Source organism: Ascaphus truei, chromosome 1, assembly GCF_040206685.1.
Source record: "Ascaphus truei isolate aAscTru1 chromosome 1, aAscTru1.hap1, whole genome shotgun sequence".
NCBI classification, from domain to species: domain Eukaryota; kingdom Metazoa; phylum Chordata; class Amphibia; order Anura; family Ascaphidae; genus Ascaphus; species Ascaphus truei.
In genome coordinates, this window is record NC_134483.1 from 116,606,068 (window position 1) to 116,618,578 (window position 12,511).

Below are 12,511 nucleotides of genomic sequence, written 5' to 3' on the forward strand. Positions count from 1 at the left end.
ACAACCCAAATTGAAATTTAGGGCTACAGTCACGTGACACGAGCTGGTTAAGCCAATAAAGGCGAACCAGCTGTGACACGTTCGTTACACGCCCCCGTCATGCCGCGATCTGCCTCCTGCAGTTTGAGCACAGATCGCTGTGCTGCAAGAGTGAGCTGCGGGGGCGCGAACGCTAGCAAGCTGCCGTAGCAGCCTGTCTGAGCGAGCCCTTATACATTTAGGTGTTACACTCCCTATTTAATCACCTGCTTACTATATCACTATTTTACACAGTGTGTGTGTGTGTGTGTGTGTGTGTGTGTGTTATATATATATATATATATATATATATACCGTATATATATATCTTAAAAAAGGAAATAAACAAGAGACTGTACAAGGGGAATAATGTATTTTTAAAATTATAATTTGTAATATAAAAACTTGTATTGTAAAGACACTTTAGATGAGCTATTGCATTTTAAAGTGTGGTAGATGAAGAGACATTTCTCCCTCATCCTCTCCTGACAGCAGGGCACACGCTGGGGACATCAGTCTCTTTCTTTGAATATCTCTAACATTTGTTTTACACACAAAAACATGCCACGCGTGTACACACACACACACACACCACGAATTAAATGAAAATGTAATTGAACAGATTACAGTCAGGACTGACTGAGCCACCCTCCTCCTCGGCCCCGTTACCCGTCGCCGGCCGTTTCCTTACCTTGAACCCCCCGGGATGACAGGAGAGCGAAGGGGACAAGGTTTGTTTCTCTTGTCAAATATATGTACGTATATTTATATATATATATATATATAATAATAATATGCACGGAGAAGAGACAGCTTCGGGCGGACACTGCGAGCAGTGTGCGAGGGCCGGCCTGCCGCAAGGGAGAGAATGAGTCACAACATGCAGTACAACCAACCCGTGACGTTAGAAAAAGGGGAGAGTCGGGGGTTGGAGTGGGTGAATAGGCGTGTTTCCTGTGCTTTCATTTGAGTATTAGAGTTTATTTGTTTATTGATTTGTGTCACTGAGGGGTGTTACCATACTGTTTCCCCCCCCCCAAACATTAGCGCAGACTCCAACTGCTGAAACGGTCACCATCTTTATTTAAATGCTCGGCCCGGAACGGAAAAGTGGGCGTGGCCTAGCGGAGCCCAGCCAATCATTTCTCTGTTGTCATAGGAAAGAAATAACAGGGGGCGTGGTCTCGTCAACAGCGTTCCGCCGTAGATCGCACACTCAATGTGTATTGTCCATTGATGAAGCGCGCGGTGAAAGCCCCCCCTCCCAGGCAAGAAACTGGTGCGTTCAGGATTGCGGCCGTGACGTCACGGCCGCCGAAGATGCATTGTGTGTGTCAGTCATCGTCCCCGCCTCGCGCACGTCCGGTGTTAAAAGCGTCGGTTATTTGTCCATTTGGTTAGTGGCGTGACGTGCATGTGACTTACACAAATATTTGTTGCACGAGCCAGTGGTTCTTTCACTCACTGTCGCCTGCAGTCTTTATACTGTGCTCTTTCACTCTCACTACGTGTCCGTGTGTGGACCTCAAAATGCACCCAAATCAGTGACATTTGGGGGTTCCGGGGACAAAAGTAAAAATGACATTTTAAACGTGAAAGTCACTGATCTTCAGTGAGTCTGTTTGAGGGCTGTTGCTAAATATCTAAGGAACACAATTAGTAATTAATTGCCAGAGAAACAAAATAAACCACACAATTAGTAATTAATTGCCAGAGAAACAAAATAAACCATTGCTGTATTAGTTTGAGGAACACAATTATATTGTTAAGAAAATGTTGTTGTTTTTCTTTTTCTGCCATCTACACCTTTGAAAATAGCAATCCATGCTGACTGGCATTTTTTTGCACGAGTTCTTTACGTGCTTGCTCCCTTTGAATGGCAAAAGGGCTGCTGCTGCACTAGAGTTCTGTAGAGCCTCCGGCACATTGCGATAATATGACCACTCCTCTGTGCGATGAGGTGAGGGAGGACAACTCCTCTTCCGTATTGTATGTCTTTATTTCTTTCTTTCTTTATTCCTTTTTCAGCCAGATGGTGTTTAGCCCTCCACAAGAGAGCAGAAAGTGATCGTCCCTAGAAAACGAGCAGAAAGCCCCATGACGTAGACCAGGGGTGCTCAACTTCAGGCCTCAAGACTCCCCAACAGGCCAGGTTTTCAAGATATCCCTGCTTCAGCACAAGTGGTTCAATCTAAGACTGAGACCTGTGCTGAAGCAGGGATATATTGAAAACCTGACCTGTTGGTAGTCTATGAGGACTACAGTTGAGCACCACTAACGTAGGTATGACATTGTGCGGCCTGTGGAGTGCCAGAACGTGGGGGTCTACTGTATGTCAAGGGGCACCAAAAAGGTTAATAGATCTCGTTTTGCCCTTTTCAACACATTTTTTTTTTTTTAAATCATAGGCTCTGTTCAGGTGATTTAAGCATTTAAAACATAAAATGTCCTGCAGGCTAAAATGTCGGTTTTACTGTGGTAATCTCAGAAGCTAGAGATTTGTAACACAAAAAAAATGTTAAAAAGCAGGTATTGCTCAGGGGTAAGATACTAACATACATATTAAACTTAAATTGACTTCTGGGAGGGGGAGTCCCCTTAGAACTGTCCTAGCTAATTAGAAGCAAGCATTGGAATCACTATTGTTGCAATGTGGTCTTGAATTCAGCAGAGGTGGGCAACCATTTAAAGGAGCACTCCTAGGGACCTTTATCTAAAAAATAAAAAATTAATTAAAAAAAAAAGGAAGGTTTTACGCATGGGGTCTCTGAAGTTGAACCACATTAATTTCTTCTTCGAGGACCCCCTGCGTCCCGAGATACTTACCTCTGTATAGTTCTAGGCAATGTTATCTCCGAGGATCGGTTATATCGGTTTAGTAGGAAACCCCCAATTCATATTAAAAATTGTATTTTTACATAGAATTTGGAAACCTTTTCATTGCCTTAGGCTAGGTCCCCAGTACATGCTGCAGCACGCGCTGTGTCATGCGCTGCAGGAACAAGAACCGCCCCTCAATGGGACCAGGCCCACTAGCTGGGTTGGCGCGCAATTTGCCGCCACGATGTACGGCCAGATTTTCTGAAGACAAGAAAATGGTCTTCAGAACTGGCGATGGAGCGCTGGCCACGCCCCCTGTGGTTTAGCCATTGAAGGCGAACCAGCCGGGTAACATCATGTCCGTGCCCCCGCCACGCCTCCCTGTCACAATCTGCAACTCAGCCACAGACCGAAGTGATTGGCCGGGAGAGAACAGTAGTATGTGTGAGTGAGGCTGCTACATTCACATTTCAACAACAGGTTCCGAAAGTATTCCTTCTCTGCCCATGCGCCTGTTTACTAAAGACAGGACATTGTACTCGCATCACATGCTCTCCTCCATATATTTTAACAAGGGTGCATTCCTTCCCAGCAATGAGAGGTTTGAATGCTGCTCTTATGCAGTTTGTTAGCATAGGATCACCCTCTGGAGCATTTGCCAACGTGCATAGTCATCATAAATTTTTATAATTCAATGATTCTCTCCCCATCCGAATACCCCCTCCCACCCCCCCTTTTCATTTATGTCAGACCCCAGGTAAGATCTTGTTAACATGTTGTTTGGTCTATTCCTGAATTAAAAGTAGGAATGTGCTTGGTGCAGTGCTTTTTGAGCTGCCGGACTGTGCTTTGTGTTGAGCCTTACATCATGGCTGCGGTTTTAAGCTGTGCACGCGACACCAGGCGTGTGTGCAGCAGCCAACACGGGGCCGTAGCCTTACTTTAACCCTCTGAGTGTTTCATGACATACCCTTGATATTTGTTTTTGTGCCGGTTTCAACACAATACAACTACAAATATGGCGATGGACAACAAACAAGGTCACTAATAGAACATTTGTTTCTATTGGAAGCTGGTGTGAGCCCTGACTCCATGGCCATTTTTAAGCTTCCTGTTTGCCTGGGGGACCTGGCATCACCCCTTCTGAACCTGGTTTCCAGATGTTGGGTGACCAGTGATCTGCGTCGGAGTATCCCCCGAATAAGATAAAAAAAAGGAGGGGCGGGGGGAAAGTCCGCAGCTGGGATTGCTCCTTTATCTGTAGGATACTGGCAACAGGTGTTTTGTATGCTCTACTACTATTACATTGACAACATTGCAAGAACCAATATTTTGAAAAATATAGGTGTGACGGTAAGCGGGTAACCAGGCCATTGCAGGAACTGCAATTGGCAGTAGATAGTGAGGCATTTAAAGTGAGCTTTTTAAGTGATAAATATAGTTAGACTATAGTTTGACTAGAGGTGACTGGGGACTGCATCTTTCTGCAACCTTTTTTACTCATGACAACAAACGGTAAGCTACTCAGATCCCACTATGATCCCATTCTTGCTAACCTGCATATTTTCACCCCCCACCCCTTTAAAACTTCTTTCACTGCAGCCTCTCCCAAAACTGACTGCATAAAACACTGAAACCCTAATCTGACTCTAGCATTGCAATGCACCAAAACATTTGACAAGGAACAGGCACACCACTGCTGTTTAGTCTGCACACACTCACTTTGTTCACAACAGCTCCTTGCAGCACTGCCTACCTCTGGCAAAATGAACCTGCTCTGTATCTTAACATTGTTCTTTCTCCTGGCCTCATGGAGATGTTACTCTCTCTATACACTACAAACTCCTCCATCCTGGCCCACACCCAACATCACCATACACCCTGGACAACTCAAAAGCCTTGCACTATCTACTGAATGTTGGTGGAGAACTCTAAAAACCAGCACACCAACCACCTCTCACTCTAATGGCAAACACCACAAATTTACACCGTCCAAACAACTACCCAAATTCCTACTCGTACTGTTACTCTCCTTAGCAGGTGATATTGAACCTAACCCAGGTCCTCCCATTTCAGCTCTGTCCCATGCCCCTGAGAATTCCACCTTTAAATTCCAAAAAGGCCTATCTGTCGCCCATATAAATATCCGGAGCTTGCTGCCCAAACTGGACGAACTAAGGGCATGGTGCCTTATGCATAAACCCAAAGCCATCGTTCTTACAGAAACATGGCTATCCCCTAAAACCCCTGATGCAAATATCGCCATTCAGGGATACTCCATTTTTAGGAGAGATAGATCAAAGAGAGGAGGAGGGGTGTTATTTTATATTGCAGACACCTTACAATTTACACTGTTAAATTGTCCCCCAAGACCAACCTCCTTTGAAATTCTAGTTGGCAAAATCTGCCTTCCCTTTTCTAAGCCCATCTTGCTTGCTGGCATCTACTGCCCCCTAAAGCCCCTCTACAATCCCTGACTGATATCACCCAATTTCTTGGCTCCATTTCCTCTCTGAATGAGAAGAGTGAGCTGCTAGTTCTTGGAGATTTCAACTTCAATTGGCTTGACCCTAAAAACCACAAAATCCAGATACAACTCAAGTCACTTAACCTATCGCAACTCATTTCCCAACCCACACGGACAAACCTGAAATCGCACAACCATTCCTTGCTAGACTGGAATCTCTCCTCAAACCCCAGCAGAATCCAATCCTCTGGCATCCTTCCTGACATTTTCAGTGACCATGCAATAGTGTACTGTGTAAGGAAAATTAAACCGCCCCAATCAAGCCCTAAAGTTCTCCTCACTAGAACATTTAAAAACTTTAACCCACAACAGTTTCTGGATGACCTTACCAACTGCCCATGGCACAGAATCGATTTAATTCCCGACCCTGATTCTGCACTCGACTATTTCCAATCTGAGTTCTTAAAACTATGTGATACCCATGCTCCACTACACAAAATAAGGGTACGGGGGGCGCACCTTCCATGGGTTACAACTGCCTTAATGCACTCTACCAGCTCAGGGATACCTTGTGGAAAAGCTACAAAGTAACTGGCACTACCAAGGATCTCAATCACTACAGATGCACGTGGAACATGTGCACAAGGCAAACAAGGCATGCAAAAGCACAATATTACTCTGACAATCTCCACCAAAATACAACAAACCCAGCTAACTTCTGGAAGGTTATCAACAATATATTCCAGCCTCCTAACCATCAACAACCAAGTAATATCACTAAGGGGGATATTACTCTGACAAACCCCACTGACATTGCAAATGCATTCAATGATTACTTTGTGGGGTGTGCCACTAACTTATTAGCAAAACGCAGCCCAAACCACAAACCTGAATCTCATCCTGGGAGTACCCCTATAGTCCCACCCCCTCCCAACACTGCCCACAATTTTCAATTTGGCCCAGTATCTGAAGAGGAGATTATACAAGCGCTCCTCAAACTAAAACTAAGCAGCCAATGTGGACCTGACTTACTACAATCTAGGTTCCTACGACTTGGTGCCCCAGCCATTGCCAAACCAATTGCGTCCATAATCAACTCTATCCTCTCTGCAGGCCATCTAACTAAGACCTGGAAAACTGCCAGAGTTGTCCCAATCTTCAAAAGTGGAGACAAAAACACTGTCTCAAACTACAGGCCAATCTCACTTCTCCCAATTCTATCCAAAGTCATGGAAAAATGTGTCCACTCCCAATTAAGCGATTTCTATACCAAGACAAATTTCCCTAGCCAATTCCAATCTGGGTTTCGTCCCAAACACTCCACCGTAACTACCCTGCTAAAAGTTTGCAATGAAATCCAGTGTGGAATGGAACGGGGACAACTCACTGGTGCAGTATTCCTAGATTTTGCAAAGGCTTTTGACACAGTTGATCATGCTATCCTGCTTAACAAACTCCAGCACTCTGGAATAGGGAAGCATGCATTAAACTGGTTTCAGTCCTACCTATAAGGAAGATGCCAACATGTGTCCATCTCAGGCTCTAACTCCAACCCCCTGGATATCACTTGTGGTGTCCCGCAAGGCACTGTTCTGGGGCCCCTACTCTTCTCGGTGTTCATTAATGATCTTCCCACAGCTTGTAAGGAAGCCTCAATACACATGTATGCAGACGACACAATCCTATATGCACACAGCCATAGCCTCTCTGACCTTCAACACATACTTCAGTCTGACTTTTTGAGACTCGAAAACTGGATTTCCCAAAACAAACTGTTTTTAAACACTGACAAGAATGTAACAATGGTATTTGGGACCAAGACTAAATTTTTAAAGCTTTCAATGACTGAGCTCCTGATTAGAACCAATGCTAACACCACCCTAACCCCTGTCACTAGTTTTAAATACCTGGGCTTATGGTTTGACTCCCACTTAACATTCGGGATGCACATTGATACCCTGACAACCAAGACCTATGCCAAACTAGGGGTACTTTACAGGAACAAATCCTCCCTAAGTCTCCTGGTCAGAAAGCGTATCTCACAGCAGATGCTAATGCCAATTATTGATTATGGAGACATAGTATATGGCTCAGCACCTCAAACCCACCTTAGCAAATTTGACACTCTCTACAATTCAATTTGTCGTTTTGTTCTCCAATGCAACTACAACACATATCACTGCGATATGCTCAAAGAACTAGATTGGTCATCACTCGAGTCTAGGCGCAAAGTTCACCTTCCCTGTCTTACCTTTAAATTCTTCATGGGCAAGCTACCCAGCTATCTGAACAAGCTCCTCAACCCTACCACACTCAGCACCTATCACCTGAGATCAGACTCCAAAAGACTGTTCATGGTCCCAAGGCTCAACAAAGTATCCGGACGTTCCTCCTTCTCCTTCCGTGTACCCCAAAACTGGAACAACCTACCAGAGACTCTCATATCCACCACCAGCTTAAGTTCTTTCAAATCTAAGGCTGTCTCACACTTTAATCTGGTCTGTAACTGTTTCATACGCTCATAATATATATTTTCTTTAACTGTGCACGCAATGTCTTGTATATAATGTATACCCTATTCATTTATGTAACTGTATTTGTAGCCATGTATTATTTGTTTTACTCTGTGCCCAGGACATACTTAAAAACGAGAGGTAACTCTCAATGTATTACTTCCTGGTAAAATATTTTATAAATAAATAAATAATACAATAAAGGACAATGCCATCTGGTTACCCCTGAGAGCCGTGGGCCCCTGGCAGCTACCTAGCACCATAAGCCAGTGATTGTAACATGTGAAAGTTAAAGTGTCCCCTGCTTTTCCACTTTTCATGTTCCCTATGCCCAAGACCGTGAAACTTGGTATGTGCAAGTTTTAGGTGGGATATTTGGGTAGAAATGCAATTGCTTTGTTTGCAGGAGTTCAGGGGCCACAGATACCGGTAGTCCCCTAATTCTGGGTGTGCAGGCATGATTTGCCGTACGCGGGTTGAATTACACCGGGCTTGCCCAGTGTCTCCCAGACTCCTGGTTTTTGAGTCCAGATATCCCAGTCCTATTTCCCTTATGATTCTCCCCGTGTAACCATGTAGTAAAGTATTTTTTATTTCATTTGTGCTTTTACTATAAATGTCCATTCAGTCAGCCCAGGCATCCATATAGGTGCTGGGAAGTCTGGATAGACATCGGAGTTCAAAGAGGAGACGGGATGTTGAATGGTGTCGGGGTGCTAAGTGGCCGGGGCAAGCCGGAGTACTGGGTCTGGAGAACAGAGACCCCCTGCAGGGAGGACATTCTGGTCTGCCAGACTCAGTGGAGCCTGCCCAGTAAGTGACAGTGGGTTGACTTGGGGAAGTGACAGAATGTCGGCATGTTTCCCATTGGTGAATTCATATGTCCCGCCCACAGGCCATAAGCCTACCGAAGCAGGTGCCCTAGTAGAGCCTAGATTTCACCCACAGAACCCCAGTAAGTGTGCTTTTCTCTGTGTTTTGTGTATTCTTTGTGTCGTACGTGGGTTTACCCGAATAAACTGCATTTTGTTTTTACTATCTTGTTTTGCTTAGTGAATTATCCAGGTATAAATATAAATAAGTGTCAAAAGTCCTGGTCTCCCATGACAGGCTTTTTTCTGGTGTTAGCATTGGGATCATTAGGCTTTGGGCTATAAGTTCCTGCGGGGCCTTATAGCACAAAGACAAGCTCATAGATTGCTAGCTCTAAAAACAAGTAGTAAGCGTACACACGGTGCACAAAGCAGGAAAGCACACTGTTCACTTGTCCCTGAAGTTTAGTGCCCAAATGTGCAGATGTCTCAGCGTTCAGGATGGTATAGGTCCTGGGATCGCCAGAGAGTCGTGACCCGGTGTGAGGGTTATGGGCTACAACAGGCGGTCTGGCTAAAGCTCAGCTCGAGGAGGATCTGGAGCAACACGAAGCTTGCATGGCTTCCCCCCTCGATATGGGGGCAACCGTGGCTACTTCAGCCCAGGACATCGAGACGAGCGAAGCAGAATCAGAGGATGAGTAAGGGTGAGGATGAGCCTGTGGCTCCACTTGTATTACCCCCGATGGCTACTGGCGTCCCTTCTGTGGATATCACGCCCATTGTTACGGCCTTGGCAGTTGGGGTCACCTTTGAACAGAAGTTGCAGCTGATCGCTGCTGCACAGGGTGTTCAGATGCCCCGAACCCTTCTGGATTCCATCTAGCCCTGACCCCAGAGGGTGTCCCACCACAGCTTTGCCAAGTTTGTTGATGGCACAATGATATCAATAGCTTTTTGAAACTTTGAGGCCCAGTGTGGACGGTTCCATCTCTCCCCCCGAGATTGGTACTGACTTATTCCCCCCTGTTAACCCGGGAGAGCCCTGAAGGCTTTCCAGGGAATCCCGACAGTGGACAGCCACAACTACAAGTATGTAACGGCAGTCTTGCTTGAGCGGCATGCCATCAATCCAGAGGCTTACCGGGTTCTGTTCCAATCAGGGGAGAAACCTACCTGGGGTACTCACCTGAAGTTTGCACCCCGGCTAACCTAGCACAGCACCTGGTGGATTGAAGGGTGCAACGCCACCAAGTATCGTGGACTGCTTGACCTCATTTTCCGGGAGCAATTCTTGCAGAAGTGTCTGCCTGAAGTGAAGGAGTGGGTGATTGACCACAAGCCCAAGACCTTCATCGAGGCTGCCAGAATGGCGAACAAATTTGTGACAACTTGCCTGCAATTTGCCAAACGGGCACCCACTCCTACCGGGGTCGCCCCACCCCGGGTGCCCAAGGCTGCTCACCCAACCCCGACCTGGAGACACAAACCTCCTGCTGGGGGAAGTGCAGCCAAGCCCACAAAATTTGTACTGGTGCTACTACTGTCAACGAACCGGGCATGTGATGCCCGATTGTCCCAATCTGCACCGTTCCAGCAACCCCTCTCTGGGGCAATGTATCCAAGCTGCAAAAGCAGTCGCCTACATGGGACTGGTATCTACCGAGGAGCAGCAATCAGCCGTCCACCAGGTACAGCTGAGGACCCAGGCGGTCCCTACACCATCTACGGCCAGCACAGCGGAGGAGACAGACGAGCATCAAGTTGCAGAAGTCGGTCTGCAGGACAACGATGTCCGGTGGAAGCAGTGAATCTAGTGACCATCGGAGATCGCCAAGCAACCGGCCTGATCGACTCCGGTGCCACCATTACTCTGGTGCAAACTGATATGGTTAGCCCAGAGGATCTGTTCCCTTGTCCAGGGATGCAGGTCACTATGCTAGATGGGGGGCATAGGTCAATCCGTGTCGCCCGGATATTTCTTGACTGGGGTGCCGGTCGAGGAATGAGAGATGTGGGAGTCTTGCCAGGGTTAGATATCAAGGTTCTTCTCAGTAACGACCTGGGACACCTCATCTGTTCATTAGCAGGGAAAAGATGCTCCTGTGGCTGCGGTCACAAGGAGCCAAAGTCGGGCACTTGCTGAGGCAGGGGAGCCTTTGGTACCCATGCCCACTGAGGAAATCACCACCCCCCTGCATTTGGGACCAACGAATCCTGACGTCCCCCACGGAGACCAGGCAGGTAAGCCAGACCGAGACTATATGATGTCCTGACCTCCCTTCCGATGTACCCGTTTCCCCATCCCCTGACTTAGTAACTGTGGATGAGTGGCCGGAGCTAGGGGCACGGTTCAGAGAAGCAGTGTGGTCCGATCCAAGCTTAGAGGGCATGAGACGTCGGGCGTCTGAGTCTGCCTCTGAGAGTGGTTCGGATCGGTATCTCTGGCACCATGAGCATGCCCCTGATGCTCCAGACAGAGTATGGACGGGGAGGAGGCAGCTAGTGGTTCCCAGGGAGTATAGAAAGGTTTGTGGTCGTTGGGAAGCGCAAACATGTGGAAACAAAAATAAATGTCCAAAAATGTTACATAACACAATAAAACTTAACAAAACATTAATCACTCCTGAAGAAACCAGCTATGGTGAAACGCGTAGAGTGACGCTTCACATAGTCGACCGGAAACTCTCGGATCCCGCTGACGTCACATCCGGAATCCCTAGACGGAGCCGTGAGGCGTGTCGGACGGAGGGAAAGATTCCAAAAATACTGCACTTACCTGCTAGCCGGTGTCGATCGTGTGATCAAACTGCCTGTATTCCGCCTATACCATGTGAGTGTATAATACCATATACTTACTTCCATATAAAGTATTACAGTCTGCACTATGTCCGCTTCTCTTTATATTTATTAAAGGGTATCAGTGGACATATCAACGCTGATGCCATCTCCCATCACACTGCAGTCTGTGAACCTTCACCTAAAGATACCAATATGTGCACCTCTATTCCCTCACATTTGTGAGTATTCATTGCATAGAATCTAAGAAGAAAATTACTCCTGCATTTGACAATATTGTATTATCAGACATTTATTCTTGTTTCCACATATGTTTGCGCTTCCCAACGACCACAAACCTTTCAACACTTCATGAGATTGAGAAAGCAATCCAACACCGGGTCACAGCAGCATTCAACAATTTGTTTGTATTTTTATAATTTTTACTTTTTGAGCACTAAATGCACTGATATGTATCAGATTCACGTATGGTTGATGCACTAATTATTTTTTGAGCGCCACTTATGGTAATTCCTTTTTCACCTGCACCCAGGGAGTATAAGCAACTGTTATTGCAGGTAGCCCACTCCATCCCACTAGCAGGGCATCAGGGGGTCACCCATACTAGAACCTGGCTATTGCCGTGATTCTCCTGGCCGGGGGCATCCATGGCAGTGGCAGATTTTGTCTGGATAGACATCGGAGTTCAAAGAGGAGACAGGATGTTGAGAGGTAACGGGGTGCTATGTGGCCGGGGCAGGGTGAAGTTCTGGGTCCGGAGAACAGAGACCCCTATGGGGAGGACACTGGTCTGTCACACTCAGTGGAGCCTGTCCAGTAGGAGGCAATGGGTTGACTGGGGGAAGTGGCAGAATGTCGGCGCGTTTCCCATTGGTCAATTCATATGTCCTGCCCACGGGGCATCCCGAGCCAGCTTGGCACGCCCCCTCCTCTGACATCAGCCAAGAGATGAGCCCCCGTTTCTATTGGCTAGTGGGATAGGGTTCCCACGCTCTGATTGTTCGCGTCTCCCACCTCCATGCTAAGTATAGCTTAGCGGAGTGTATGTAAGGAGAAAGCCGACTCAGAGAACCACCAGACGA

At 46.7% G+C, this 12,511-nt stretch overlaps 1 protein-coding gene across 2 annotated transcripts in view; it reads right to left on the reverse strand.

Moving 5' to 3' along the window:
* GNE (glucosamine (UDP-N-acetyl)-2-epimerase/N-acetylmannosamine kinase) overlaps positions 1-12,511 on the reverse strand; it is an 89,154-nt gene that overhangs the window by 55,956 nt on the left and 20,687 nt on the right. Inside the window, exon 1 of one of the 2 annotated variants that reach the window (XM_075593614.1) lies at positions 710-920. The exons of the other annotated variant lie outside the window; for it this stretch is intronic. The gene's annotated coding sequence lies outside the window, so the exon portion shown is untranslated. Of the gene's footprint in view, positions 1-709; positions 921-12,511 lie in introns of those variants that run through there. 2 annotated transcript variants of the gene reach the window in all.